This window comes from Tiliqua scincoides, chromosome 11, assembly GCF_035046505.1.
Source record: "Tiliqua scincoides isolate rTilSci1 chromosome 11, rTilSci1.hap2, whole genome shotgun sequence".
Lineage (NCBI taxonomy): Eukaryota > Metazoa > Chordata > Lepidosauria > Squamata > Scincidae > Tiliqua > Tiliqua scincoides.
In genome coordinates this window covers 13,869,313-13,884,324 of record NC_089831.1, presented here as the reverse complement: position 1 = coordinate 13,884,324, position 15,012 = coordinate 13,869,313, and the positions used below count along the sequence as shown (strand labels likewise).

The window sequence follows — 15,012 nt, the reverse complement described above, 5'->3', positions numbered from 1 at the left end:
CGACTGACAGAGCCATTTTGGTAATGATTGATTGGTTCCCCGCTTTTTGTGCATTAGCCCCAAGGTGACTAACAGTGTGAAACAAAAGCCATTTAAAACCTTAGTTGCACAGTGCTCCACTTTCCTCCACATTCCCTGTTCTACTCCATTCCCATCTTCAGTTCTGAGGAGGAGGAGGAGTGAAGGCAAATGCTGGCATGCCACAGAATGTAAGGACTAGGCAAATTTTCATGCTTGATGACTTCAGTTGCTCAGTCATCAAGCACATGCTTTGAATGCAAAAGACCCCCAAGTTCAATCCTTGGCAGCATCTCCAGGTAAATCTGGGGGAAGGTGCCCTGGAAAACTGCTGCCAACCAGTGTGCAAAATCCTGCACTAAGTGGACCAAAGTCTGACTCTGTATACAGCAGTGTCCAATATTCCTCTGAGGTCTTGGCAGGAATGGCCAGTCGCAGGAGAACGCTCATCTCCTACACTGTTAATGAGAGGCTTTCCGAAGACGGTCATGTTTCATGTTATTAGTCAGTGTTCACAAAGCACTTAATGTTGTATGCAGTGCGAGTTGCTAGATGTGCTTCCTGCTCCTCTTTCCAAAGATAGCTTAACTGGCACAGTATGGCAGACCTTCAGTTATTCCACCGCTGCTCTCACCTTGCAATATCGAATTTGCACCGTACAAGCCAAGGCATTTTTATTTATATTGGGGGAGGGGGGTGAAGGGCTGAATTTAAGCACTGTGCTGGATGATGGCATCTGAAGAGGCCTAGTCCTTGCAACAGCCTCCCATACAAATCTCAGCTGCCTGTCTTAAAATAACTGTGTTCGAGGGTAGCAATGAAATATCCCTGAGAATACAATTGCCTGACTGGGGTCTGTGAAATGAACTTGAAGCTACCTCCTTTTTCAGTAAGGCCTCTTTAACCTTCTCTTTGCTATGTCTCATACTAATTTGTCAGTGACTGCTGTCTCTTTCCTATTCACAACTCATTCTTAGGGTGGCGAAGACAGAAACGGTTCCTGTTTCACATGATCAAATTGTTCTTTGGTCTTTTTTTAAATCCACCCCACTAACCCCCCCTAAGCAGTTACTGATATGTTTAAAAAAAAAAATTCCCCAGATATCCCAAAGGCTGCAATCCTATCCTTACTTATCTGGGAGTAAGCCCGATTGACTATCATTGTTAAAAGCATATACATAGTAGCCTGTTCAAAGTACAGATCTGTAGCACTTCCACAAATGCAGTCACACACCATGGTAGCATCAAGTCTAATATACTGAAATGAAATGATTGGGACCCACCTGAAATTGGCTCATGACCCACCTACTGGGTTCCTGACCCACAATTTGAGAAACACTAGTCAATGGGTTGAGAAGTGAAGGTAATCGTCATCAGAGAGGGAGTGGACTGGGTAGATTTTCTGTGAAGATTTTCTGTGAAGCTGTTTCTGAAGCTGTGCTGGAATTCCATCCCATGCTCTCCAACTTGAGAGTGTTGTGCTGTTGCTAAAGCAGGTCACCATTTAAAATGGACCATGCCACCAACCTTGAAGCAACTGTGCCAGTTTTCTGCAATGAGCGGATAACCTGTGCCTGCATTCTCAGTTGCAGAGTGTAATGCAGGCAGATGCCCTCAGCCACCTGAGGCAGCCAACTCAGTTGGCCTCCTGGATGAGTCTGTCCCTATCTATTAATGCAGCCTTGCTATGTATGCTTTCTATACTGAAAGTGCAGGGTCTCTTCAGTGGTGGCTCCAGACTTTAGAAGCGTTCTTCCCCTGGGAATCCAGGCATGTCCTTCCCTGATCTTTCAAGAACAGATGAAAACGCTTTTATTTCATTGGCTGTTTGAGAAAGAAGAGGTTCTCGCCGTTGGTCATTTTGAAATTTTTGTTTGTTGTCTAAATCACCTTGTGAACACTGTTAGTTTTTCTGTTGAAAGGTTGTCTGTGTAGAGCAGGGGTGTCCAAAGTTTTTGGCAGGAGGGACACATCATCTCTCTGACACAGTGTTGGGGGCCGGAGGAAAAAAGAATTAATTTACATTTAAAATTTGAATAAATTTACATAAATGAATTTATTAGAGATGCAACTTATATGAATGAATGAAGGTCTTGAAATAGTTCAAGGCCTATAAAAGGCCTTGGACAAAGCAAGGCTGACCTTTCCTTTGCTGCTGCTACTGCATCACAGATGCGAAACAGCAAGTAGTGGAGGGAGCCCTCATCCCACAGCTCATGCGAAAGGTCAAATAGTCGCCCTCACGCTGAGAGCAGTTGTGTCCAGCCAGTGCAGGTTCCAGCAAGTCTCTGGAGGGCCAGAGGCTCATTGGAGACTGGGGGCTCCCTGAGGGCATTGAGTGGCCTCGAGGGCCGCATGTGGCCCCAGGGCCGGGGTTTGGGCACCCCTGGTGTAGAGTGTCACTTGAAACAAAACCATGATAGGTGCCAACTGTTGGGAGACTTTGTAAAACATAGGATTGTTTTCCAAGAAAGTTAGTCCTGATGAAGCTCCATCAGATTGAGATTTATGGGATTTAAATTGGTCACAACTAACTTGTTTTGTCAATTTCATTGGTTCTTAATCATGACTAGCTTTCTTACAATTTTGCTGATCTTGAAAGCAATCCCACGATTATGAAAACTTCTGTTTCCCAATAGTTTGTTGGAGCCTGGATGGCTGAGGGAGTTTGCTGTCAGAGGGAAGGTGGGGAAACAAATGGGTAACTAAGGTTCTCCTCTCCACTACTGTAAGTGTCAGCATTAAAAAAAAAAAAAAAAAGCTTGTTGCAATTAATCATCCATAACCACAAGTACCTACGTTGAACTCATCACTTTCTCAAAGCTTGGTGTGCTTGCAATAAGCTTTCTAGGAATGTTAAATGACTCTTGTACAACTACATGGGTTAAATATTTCACAGCAATTGTGTTGACAGAGGCAAACAATTTAGGTTACGTCCTCTCTGATTGAGTAGCCTTTCTGGAAATTTATTCTGGTGCTTCAAAGTGGCTGTGTGGCTGTCTGTGGCTTTAAGTGTGTATCAGTTTTAGCACTGGGAGGGAAAAATGTATGCTAGTGAATGTGCTAATGTGACCAGAATAATAAAAGTGATCATTAGTGACTGTGAAGTTCCTGAGGGTGGGGCAGGAATGGGGGGAGGAGAGGGGAACCATATTTCCTTGAGAGACATCTGGTCTCCCTGATTTGCGCATGGCAATGCTTAAGTAAGGTCCGCACATCACACGAACAGGGAGCCCTGATGGATGAGCCAAAGACAGGAGCCTTTATGGCCAGAGCTAATGAGGCAGATTCCAGAGCTGGGTTGTAATGGAGTCGCATACAGTCTTTAACTTGGTTGTAATTGACTCCCTTCCATCCTCCTCCTCCCTGGGTAAAATGGCTGAGGATGCTGTGATGGATGTGATGGAGGCAGATGGACAAATATGAGGCGAGAAGAAGCCCTGTTGTGCTTTGCCATTCTCGTCATACATTGCAAGGCAATCCTGAAAGAGAGGTCTTTTTTTCTTTAAATCTTATGTTTTAGATTGATATTCTACTTTGCAATCAAAATGATCACCAGTGTGGCGCAAATTGACGTTCTTAACAACCCAGGGGACCCATTCAGGTCAAGGGCACAGGGTGTTTCTCCAATCCCTGGGCAACAGGTGCTTAGAGCTGAGTTCTTTCAGGCAGGGAGTGGAAAGCAAACTTCCTGTAGCTGCTCTATTCTCTGACCAATGGTATGAGCCAGGCTGGTTCTCCTCTTGCCATGATTTTCATCCTGGGAGGCAGGGGGTACAACTTCCCGTGGGCCCTTCGTCTTTTGGCTGGTGACAAGGGGCAGAAGAAGCCTCCATTCACTTCTCCAGGCCTCTTAAGATCTTAACTGAAGTGTCAGCATTTGAACCTGGGACCTTTTGTTTGTAAAAAGATGCACGATTCCAAGCTATGCCCCGTATTAGATTACTGACTGAGAGCCCTTCCCTGCGTGCTGTGATTTGATTCCATAAAACCAAATGGGTAATAGATTGGTTTAGTGGTTCTTCCATTTTTTAGAGACCCTAGGCTGCTGATTTATAAATTCCAGAGGGTGTGGCTGTAATGGTGATTGGGCAGCAGTGCTTTCTGCAACTTACTTAACCCTTGACGCACATAGCCTAATCTGCCCTGTCAGTTCCGCGTACCACTGAAAACTGGGTCACAACCCACTGAAGGGTCCCGGACTCAGTTCGGGAACTGCTGGTATAGCCCCATCTCATCCTGTACCAGGGTCAACCCATCTGTGAGGCCAGATTGGTGGGGGAACCCATCTCTGCCCACCTTCTTGCCTGCGCTAGTAGGTCTTCTTCCATTCCTTGTATTGGAGAAGGAAGAGGGAGGGAGAGAGAACAAGGAACTGTGGAGGGGGGGGGGTGAGTGCTGAGTTAGAGCACTGGAGGGTGGCAGGAGCATAGACTGGCTATTTATCAGGTAAGGGGGGGGGACAGCATTTGGCATGCTACCTCAGGCTTTGGGCCAGCCCTGTAAGCAGTCCCCCCTTCCTGGGACATGTGGCAATGTGTGGAATGGCCCTTGAGGTGTTCACAGTTCAAATCCAGCTTCCATCTGGGCCATGCTAAGAGTGCTTGTTGAGATTGTGGCTGTATTGCAAACTGCTACACTGCATGGGGTGAATGTTTAATTCAAGGCACAGCTGCAAATAAACCCTTTGTGTATCATCAGATAAATACTTAGGCTTGAATAATTCTGTGTCTTAGTTGCATCAAGTGTTTGCAGTGGTTTCTGTCCTCTGATTTCCCCCTTCTGATGGTTGTTGTTTTTTTTTAAAACATCGTCATCAACTGTGAGGAGACCAACTGTAGCATGATTAATGATGAGGTCTGCTGATGAGGGAGCCATGTAGTAAAACAACTGGGTTTTCATTAAGCAGTTGATCCTGCAAGGTAAAATAACATTGTGGAGGGGGCAGGGGAGAAGCAGACATTACTTTTGGCAGCCATTGCAACAAGTTGCCTCGGTGGTACCTGCTGCAAACCAACAGCTGGAAGGGGAAGACCAGCTTTGATACGATATTGAGACAAAAGGGATCCCTTGACAAAATGTGGCGGTATACACTTCTTCTTGGGAGTAAGCTCCATTAGACACAATGGGGCTTTCTTCTGACACTGTCTGGGACACCCTGTTAGCCTGCAGGTGTGGTTAGGAACTTCAGATGACTTTGCTGAATCATGTCATCTTGTTCTCCTGGGTGTCTCTTGACCAGGCCTGAACCTGTAACGTTCAGAATGTTTCCTTAAAATCTTTGGCTGTGCAATGAGAGGGTAGGATGCCAACAGCATCACTGCTTGCATTGTGTATCTTTGTGGAACTGATCTGCTCCCTTCCTCGTCACCCACTGCGCTCTCCTCCTCCCACTGCTGCCATCTGAAAAAGAAAAGGGGGAGCTGCTGGAGGAGGAAGTGTGGGAAGGAGGATGAGGAGAGTGGTAGAGGTCTAGAATATCTCCTGGAAGTAGCTCTAGGCTCCTGCCTCTCTCCTTCTCTACACATCCACTTCATGTCCCTCCGCTTTACTTTTTTCAGATGGTAAGAATGGGAATGGCAGCAATGGCAGCAAAGACCAGATGAGGAAGGGGAGAAGGTCACCATATGGAGGTGGCCTCATTTGCCAGTTAAAAGAGGGGAGCACACACAGGACAAGTTAGGGGGTTGCAGTGGACTGCCTCAGTCATAGGGGAGTGGGGAGCTTGAAACAGCCCCACACAAGAATAAATTTAACTTGTTGTCATGCTCCTGTTTGCCTGATTTGATTATGGTCTTAAAAAAATAAAAAACACTCTCCAGCAGCTTCTTTCCCCTCAAAATCTAAATAATTTTCCTCTCTTGGAAAGTTTTGTTCTCACCTTTTCAAGAACGTTAATCATTAACACATATATACTTGATAAAACCCTCTGCATAAATTAATGTTCCCTGTTGTTGAAGTGCCAGGTTAAGAGGGGTGTCTGATCAAGAGGGAGGGATATTGTTCTGCCATCAGAGTGCTGGCTGCAATCTCTGCCTTGGGAGGCAGATGAGAGCTTTTCTGAGACTTGGGTCACCTCTGGAGGGGTCCACCTGAACTTCTGGTTATCAGGTTTGCTGTTTATAAAAATCTGTTTGCCCAGAGCTGCCAATGAGAGAAAAGAAATTTGTCTGTATGCCATGGGGAATGTGATGTCTCAAATAAGGAAAATAAAGTAACTAAAGGGGGAAAAAAGGAAGAATTCAAGGAATGGCCATTTAGAAACATGTACAGGTTATCCCTCTGTATCTGTGGATTCAGGACCTGCAGTTTTCAGTATCTGCAGTCCCTGAACCTGCGGGTTTGGCCCAACTTGGACCTGGAGCTATACTCTGGTCACCTCTGGAGCGAGGCACACAACCTCCATGGGCATCAAGAAGCCTTTGGGAGGCCTTAGAAGGTCACTTGTGGTTTATTGTAAAAACCAAAAGTGACATTTAAAGGCCTTTGGAGGCCTGGGGAGGACTTTCCCAGACTTCTAAAGGGCTTTTAAGGGCTTTAAACGTCACTTCTGATTTTTGAGATAAACTGGATGTGACCTTCTCAGCAACATCACTGAACCTCAAAAGGCTTCTGAAAGACCTTAGAAACTCACTTCTAGTTTTCACAAAAACCAGAAGTGAGTTTCTGTTGCCTTCCAAGACTTTCTGTGGCTCAGTGAGGCCACATACTGCTGCCCCGGGCCTCAGACCACCTCCCAGGTATGACCAAAACACTCTTCTGGTCATGTCCAGTAGGTACCAACTGGCCCTCCTGGTGTGGGTTGCGACTCAAGTTGGTTCAAATCTAAGGTTCCCGAATCTGTCGATAAGGAGGACTGAACTATATATATGAATTAGAGCTCATTAAGATGTGTGTACTTTTTAAAAAAAAAATTGAGATACCCTGTAGAAAAGACTGGACTCCAAAAATCACGAAATGCCATAGTTGTAGGACAGTTTTTGTGCAAATTTATATATATACCCAGTGACCATTCATATAAGCGGGAACTGGTGGCAACAGAAGCTTGATCATGTGAGAGGTTTGTAGCAACTGGCCATGCAATGGGGTGATATTTTTCTTTCCTTGCACCTGATCAGAAACATGGCAAACATGGCAGACATGTTGTCATGCAGTTCATGGGGCTTGTTAAGTATTGCATTGAGCTTAACATGTGGTTGGGGCATTCTTTCATCACGCTGGGAAGCTCATCCTCTCTTCTTTGGTGGCTTCAGTGGATCACGTGAAACTCTTTTGCCCAGCCATCTTCCTGCAGGCTCACACCTGTTGTGGAGTTGGGTTTCCAAACTGCGTGCCGGTTGTTGTGCTGTGTTTGAAAAAGGGCTGGAGGAGCACTGCTGAAGACCTCATAGTCTATTCCTGGTGTGTGTTCTTGTGTTGCCTCGGGGCTGGATCTGGTGGGTGTTGCTACAGCTGAGCTTGTCGGTAATGATCCTTACACTAAATGTTTCCGGTCTGCTGTCTTCCCTGGAGGATCTTGCAAGCTTCAGCTGAATGGGGGTCTGCTTTATGAGTGATTTAACATGGTGTAAGCAATCTGCATATATTCTGTGTGTGTGTGTGTGTGTGTGTGAGAGAGAGAGAGAGAGAGAGAGAGAGAGAGGGAGAGAGACTGAGACTGCCGCTGGTATCACATTATTTTATTAGAGTTTCAAAGCTGATATTAAGTGGACATGATTTCGTCCTATGGACCATTAATTTTGTTTTATTGCTGGCCTGATGGCCATTACCCCTTCTTGCCAATACATTCCTCCATTAGGCTTGTACAATTAACAAAATATGAGCTGTTTAAGGCACAGCTTTGAACAATGGGTCAGTGAGAACTGGGATTGGGAGAAAGGGGGATTTATATGAACAATTGGTGGCCGTGTGAGACCATTGGGGGCAGTGTGGAGAGGGGGTGGCAGGGTTACATCCTTTGCGGATTGAAAGCTCCGCCTTAGGAAAGATTTTGCGTTTGTTTGAGAGTGCTGAAATTCAAAACTACACACACTCCATGGCAGTTGCGGTTTGTTTTATGTTTCTAGGGATTTCAGTTTCATTTTTACATTTTGAAATATGCGGTAAGCAAGGAATAACACTGCCCAACAGGGGGGAAAAAATGTCCTGATGCTTCAGAAGTGAAACCTATTCATGTGTATATTTGGGGCACTAATTCCAAAAATGGCATTGGTTTGGCCTTATCAGCTCTAGTTTTGGAGATGGGGAATACCTACCTTACATACTGAGATGCAGAAATATAATTGTATATTGTTGTTTTTATGAGTGTATAATAAAGTATATACAGGTGTGTGTTCCCATTTCCCCCGCCCACATATCAATGGGGAATATGCTCTGGTACCTGAAACTGGCACCTGCAGAAAACAGCAAACCCTATTTGACTCCCCCCCCCCCAAATCGCACTAATAAATCACCTCTCTTCGTTTGGCAATTGGGCTTGACAATGTTGCCCTATTTAGAGTCTGGATTTGGCTGTTAAAGCCTGGGGAAGTGAGAAGAGGGACGTGAACTCCACGCTCCATAATAAGAATGGCTCTGTCTTGGTATACCTGTATAAGCTGCAGTGCGTGGTCAAATCTTGTCTCCTCCCTCTCCGCTTGTGGAGTTGGGAAGGGATGGAGCACAGCAACAACCCCTGACTTGAGGTGGCCAACTTTACCATATGCTTAAAGAGTGCATCTTCCGATTTTGCTAGTTCTTTAAAAGTTGAATACCCAGCAACTGAGGTTCATGCTGCGTTTCCTGCGGAAAGTACACAATCCCAGAATGTTTACGAGTTGCAGTGACATCCATAATTCCTGGGATCATCACTTTATCTTACTCCGTTTGCTTTCTTATCTCTATAGGCACCTTCTGAAGTTGGATCCTGAGGTTTTTCTTCTGCCTTTTCAATGTGATCTGTGCAAAGTATCTCTGAATTGTAAGTAAATACAACCAACGTTTAATGCTTCATTTCATTGAGGTTGGGAGCGGCTTATTCATGAGGCCAGCTGAGATGGTAGCCTTAGAAGTGATGGACCAGCAGAAAGTGCCAACCATCTGTCTTTGTTGCTCCTCCTCTTTCTTCAATTCCCTGCTTTCAAAAAGGAAGAGGGGAATGGCGCAGGGCAGGAAGTGTGCCGTTTAGGAGCGTAGTGGACTCCTCCCCTGCCCTAGCCTACCACTTTCCTCTTCACTTCCTTTTCCACCCTGGTCCCTTCTGAATTCGCAGAGAGTGGAAGGCAAGGAGGGGAGGGAGGCAGCTGTCTGCCTGTGGGAAAAGGGGTGATGACATTAAATGTGCCACCTAAAATGCCAGGAGGATTTCTTCAAGATCAAGCCAGAAATGTTAATTTGCCTTCACTGTAGGGTAGCACTTGTGAGTCACTTGTGAGTTTTGAACTTTAGTGAATTTCAAATTAGAATGTGACCCAGTTACGACAACGAAGCACTAAAATGTGACATTGTCTTTAACTAGCCTTTAACAATTCTGCGTTTGTGGTAGATGTAATATTCTGGGCATGCCATTGGCTCTGTGGCAACAAATATATGGGAAGTTCTATGTTTGTGCTGATCTGGTTTGACTTTTTTGTGCGTGTGCGTAGCAGAGCCCAGCTTGCCTGTTGGTATTTTATTTGGTGTTCATCAGACTATTTATGGATAATGGCATTCATTGTACAATGAGTTTACAGTGGAAGTTGCATATGCTTGGCAGAACTTTTCCAAGGATCAAAACTTTTCAAGCCAGGGTTGGCCCATCCATGAATTCAGCTGAGCTGGTCGCTTCACACAGCAGGTGGACTGGGTGGGTGTCTGTCTCCATCTTCCCACCCACCTACCTCTTGCTACTGGATTTGAAAAGGAAGTGGAGAACAGAGCTAAAGAGGATGTGTAGAGTGGTGGACTAGAGTGTCGCAGGCCAGTAGCATGCCGAGGACGGAGCAGGGGGGTGCAGTCTGCCCAAGGTGTCATACGCACCACTGAGTAGCTGGTAGACCTGGCCACTTTGAGGTGGATGCCTGGTCTACCTGTTACTTTGAGTGGACACTTGAAGCCACGGGTAGACCTGGCCTCTGCCTCAATATACCCTGGTAGAGGCCAGGTCTACTGGCCACTCAAACCAAATTGTAGATCCTAACCTTGGCCTACACCAGGGGATCTTGAGCCAGGTCTACCCATGGCTTCAAATGGCCTGCCTTGGGTGGCCAATACACTAGATGCGCCACTGTCACAGGTTCTATATGTATCCACAGATAAATACAATTAACGGGTATTGGCAGATATCACCTCTGTGCAAAAATAGACAAACTGTGGTGAATCTCTGAATAAATCATCAGGACAGCTAACTTGATACTGCATCATGCCGTTGGCTGAGCAAGGAGCCTGCGCATCCTTGACCCTTGAACAGCTTGTGGAGTTCAGGGTTTCCTTCCTGGGCCAATGATTATACATTAACAATTTGGCCGGCTTGCTTCTCAAATGTAGACCTTCTTTTTTTTTTTTTCCTTCCATTTTGTCACCTCCTCCTCACTGCATTGCTGTTAAGAGTTGATACAGTAAGCAAAGTAAGGAATGTTGGCTTCTCGGAATGAGGTTATACGAAAGCCCATGTGTGTCTCAGCAGTGTCTGTTCAGGTATTGTTGAGTATTTATTAACACATGGGCTGAAAATGTCTCATTTCAGTGTGGAATACAGGTTGAGTCTCCTTATTCAAGAAGGTTCTGTTCCCAGAACTCATGTGGATGGCAAAAATTGCATTAAAGCAAATCCATTTAAAAAACAATGTCCCTTTGCAAGGTGATTTAAAAACAGCCTTGCTGAGCTTTGTGATGCAAGGCAGAGTGATGTAAGACAGAGCCATTAGGCAGACAATCCATCAAACAGTCTCTCTCCAGGCACTTAGAATGGCTTTACACTGAGCCAGCGGTCCCCTCCCTTCACCCAGAGCACAGCACTGGGAAACAATTCAAAGTGATTATCTTTCTTTCATGTGCTCAGGGGAAGGGAGGGGTTGCTTGTCTTAGAGTGAAGCCTGGAGAGAGAATGATTGATGGATTGTCAGTGGACTGCCCTCTCTCACATTAACAAGGCTATTGTTAAACTACTTTTTTCCCTTTAATTTATAGGTCCCTTCTCCTTACATTGATAAAATCATGGGTGAAAAATCCATGGATAATTAGGTTACAACTGTAATATTTTTTCTGAGAAAAACCTTGCTCCAGAGTTTCTTTCTTTTTCTTTTTTCTATATTTTGGTGTTGCAGTGAATGGGAAATGGTTTGTTCTGCCCTGCAATTTCTTTGAAGGAATGTCTGCTGAGGTCAGAGAAGGGGAGTTCTTTACCATTTTGTTCTTGGAGGGCTAATACTGCATTCTGTCACTAGGGGTCACTGTTTCCAGTGTGGTCCTTGCAGTAAGAAGCCAGGGCTTTGGTATGTCACTAGGTGCTGCTGTTGGCCAGATATCGGATTTGCCTTTGACTACTGCAGTGTTAAGCAATTCTATGTTCAGCCAAAACAAGCAAGCAACAACCAATTAACGTACTCACCTACACATTCCCATTCAAAGATGCACAGGTCTGCATCTATCTGCCTGCTAATTGTCTCTTTTACACTCATTTTATTTTTTCCCCCCCTTTGGCTGCTGTGTGCTCCCTCCCGCTTACCAGGAGTTGAGCATGGAGTCTAAAGTAAAACAAAAAGGAGGGAAAGGAACATCTCATGTGTTTAAACTGCCTTTGCAGATGAGGGATTCGTGATCCACCTTACCATTATACATGGGGCATCATTCAGAAAGGGCTTGTGAAACTAGTACCACCTTCCTTGCTCTAACAAAACACCCTTGACAGCTGCACGTGCTGATCAAGCGTTGTGATTTATCTACAACTTGGGCAAGCAGTTCTGAGTTCGTGCAGCTCCCTCCATCCCTGAAACAGATGTCCTTGCTGGGGCAACTTCATCCAATCAGCTTGGCAGCAGCTGTGCAGACTCTGCAGGTAAGCCCCAGCATCTGCAAGGGCTCTAGACTGGAGACTGTCTAATTGAGGGGGAACAATACAGGTGGTGAGGATTACATTTTGCATCTGCCCTTTCTGTCATGTACTACTTTCCTTACTGGCTAATGGCAGCAAATCCCGGCTGTAATTGGATGGTGTGTTTCCGTGTCTGTAACATAACTCTTGAGAGAGGAATCCAAACGAGTTGGAGCCTTCAAAGACAGGCTTCCTGTGTTTTACATGAGCAATGGAACAAATTCTACAACCAAGTGCAAACCCAACAGGAATTGCTCAGGGCCCCTGTTTTCCTGGCATTGATCATTGTGGATTTGGGTGTGAAAGATTTTTGAAAGGGAAGTCTAGAGAGGGAGGCAGGGCTGGCCAGTGAGGCCAACTGAAGTAGTCGCATCAGGTGGATGCTTCAGATGTAGGGGAGTGGTTGTGAGATGCAATTATCTTGTGGTCTTGTGTGCTCCCTCAGGCATCTGGTGGGCCACTGTGAGATACAGGAAGCTGAGCTAGATGGGCCTTTGGCCTGATCCAGTGGGGCTCTTCTTATGTTCTTAGCCAGCAGACCTGGTGGAGGTATCTGCTTCTGTCTGCTCACTCACCTGCATTGCTATTCATCCTCCCTCCGCTCTCTGGATTGTAAAAGGAAGAGGAGGATGGAGTGAAAGCAAAAGCGTAGAAGAGAGTAGAGTGGTTGGCTAGAGCATCTCTCCTCTCCTCCACACTTCCTCTTCCACTCCACCACTTCCTTTTACAATCCAGAGTGGGGGAGTGGGTGTAGCAGAGGCTGACGCATCACCAGGTAAGGGAAGGGACAGCATTTGGCATACTGCCACAGGTCTTGGGCGAATTCTGGATGGAGCAATGCACGCTTGTAGCAACTTAGCAGTGGCACCCTGTCCATGGATGTTCTCTCTGCCTCTCACTCCTCCTCTTGCTCTCTGTATGTGAAAAGGAAGAGGAAGGGAGCAGGAAGAAGGGTCAAAAGAGGAAGTGTGGCGGAAATGGCAGGGCTAGAGCGTCACTATGTCCTCTGCCCCACTTCCTCTCCTACCCTCTTTCCTGTATCTCTTTCTTATCTGAGGAATGGAAAGAAAAGAATTGGTGGCAACTGGTAGTGTAAGAGGGTTCAGCATTTGGCATGGGAAAGAGCCATGTGAAGGGGGGGTATTGGCATTTGGCAGGCCACCAGAGGTGCTGTGATGTTCTGGACCAACTGTGCAGGTCATCTCTAGAAAACTCAAATACCAAGTCCCCAGACTGCTTTTTGCACCTGGAGGTGTTGAAAAGAGCAGTCTGGGGGTTCTGCAGGGGCTGCTTTTGCCGGGCCAACTGTGAGAGTTGGGCTTCTGCATAAAATCTGTCTGCCTCTGGATGCCGGCCAGCGTAATTGGCATGTGGAAAGGCAGCAAGGCTCCCTTGCGCTTCCTGAGTTGCCACGCAGGCAAAATATTGTGTTGCAGAAGAACTGCGATAATCCTTTTTTTTTCTGATTTTGTCCTCCTTCTTTCCCTAGAGGCCTTGATAACCTTTCTGTTTGCCTGCATCCTTTCCTGGCCTTTTTCTTTCCCTTCTTTGTTGATGGGGGGGGGGGGGAGGGAGAGAACCAACACACATTGCTCAGAAAGCTTTGAAAACCCTCTCTTCAGACCACCGCTTCTCTCCTTTGAAAATAGAAGCACCTCAAGCTTGACCAGATATTGGAGAGCTCTGCCACCTGGCTTGCTGCTCTCTAACCCGTGAATTTGCCTCTTTGATCTTCGCCACAGAGCACCAGATGCCAAAGGTCAGAGTCGCCTCCCTGTTAATGCCATGTGCAGTCTTCAAGATGGACCTAAAGGCTGGAGGCTGACTAAATGTTCTGTGGGTGACCAGAGAAGCATATTGCCTGTGTTGTTTTTTTTTTGGAGGGGGGGAGGTTGGGTGGCATTCCTGCAAGTTCTTCTAGAAACAGTCCCTTTGTCTGTGCACTAATATTTGTCATGGGAGAAGGGTACTGTGCATACCCACAGATCTGTGGACTCTAGCACATTCAAACACAGGCATATGTTCCTGCATGTAGCATTTTTTCCCCCTTGCTGTCCCTTCTGCCTGCAATGCCTTCCCAGTTTGTCTCCTGCTTTATTTCCTTAAAATCCATTTTCAGAACTCACAAACCCTTTGGCTTGATCCCCCCCTAGTCCAGGGATTTTCAACCAGTGTGCCATGCCACATTAGTGTGCCACAAAAGGTCTGCAGATATGCCACGGGAGTTTGGCGCACAGCCGAACAGCCGAAAAACGCTTGCAGGTTCTGCAGATCTGTTTTTTGGGCCACTGTCTGTAGTAACAAATTATCTGTCCCTCTTCCTCTGGCAGCTCTGTGGTTTTCAATGCTTTTCTTCTCTTGGCACACTGACCTCTGTGGTCTTCTCTTCTTTATGATCTTTGCCTCTTGTGATGTCATTTCTGGCTTCCAGAAATGGCTACTCTTCTGGGTTCTCTTCTGGATTCTGTGGCTCTGTTTTTAGAGCAACTGTCTGTAGTAATGAATTGTCTGTCCCTCTATCTCCGCTGGCAGAGCAGAGAGTTATCACTGACTGATTATTCTTATCGCTGATTTTTCATTACTGCAGACGGCTGCCCTAAAAACAAAGCCCCAGAACCCAGAAGAGTTTTTCAGTGATTTTCAACCACTGTCCCCCAAACTACTGTGGCGCAGCTGCAGACCTTCTGTGGCACAGCAGTTGAAAATCACTGTTTTACACAAATCCTTAGCAGGACTGTAATTATTTGGGGGTTGGTTTATAGAGTGAGGCCTTTGAAACATGCTGGAATAAAAGACTGTAGTAATACAGGTGGTTTAAAAGGCCAGTGCATTCATGCTTTGGCCCCTTGTGGCTCTCCGTCACTGACAGCAGTTAGGCAGATTTCACCTGCCCTTGTGCAGTCACTGCTTTGATAGGTGACAGCAGGGACTCCAGAACAGTGGCA

At 46.0% G+C, this 15,012-nt stretch overlaps 1 protein-coding gene across 2 annotated transcripts in view; it reads left to right on the top strand.

Annotated features, from left to right (window-relative positions):
• PKNOX2 (PBX/knotted 1 homeobox 2) overlaps positions 1-15,012 on the top strand; it is a 328,938-nt gene that overhangs the window by 48,337 nt on the left and 265,589 nt on the right. For both annotated transcript variants that reach the window (XM_066639289.1, XM_066639288.1), the window contains exon 2: positions 8,904-8,977. The gene's annotated coding sequence lies outside the window, so the exon portion shown is untranslated. The remainder of the gene's footprint in view (positions 1-8,903; positions 8,978-15,012) is intronic.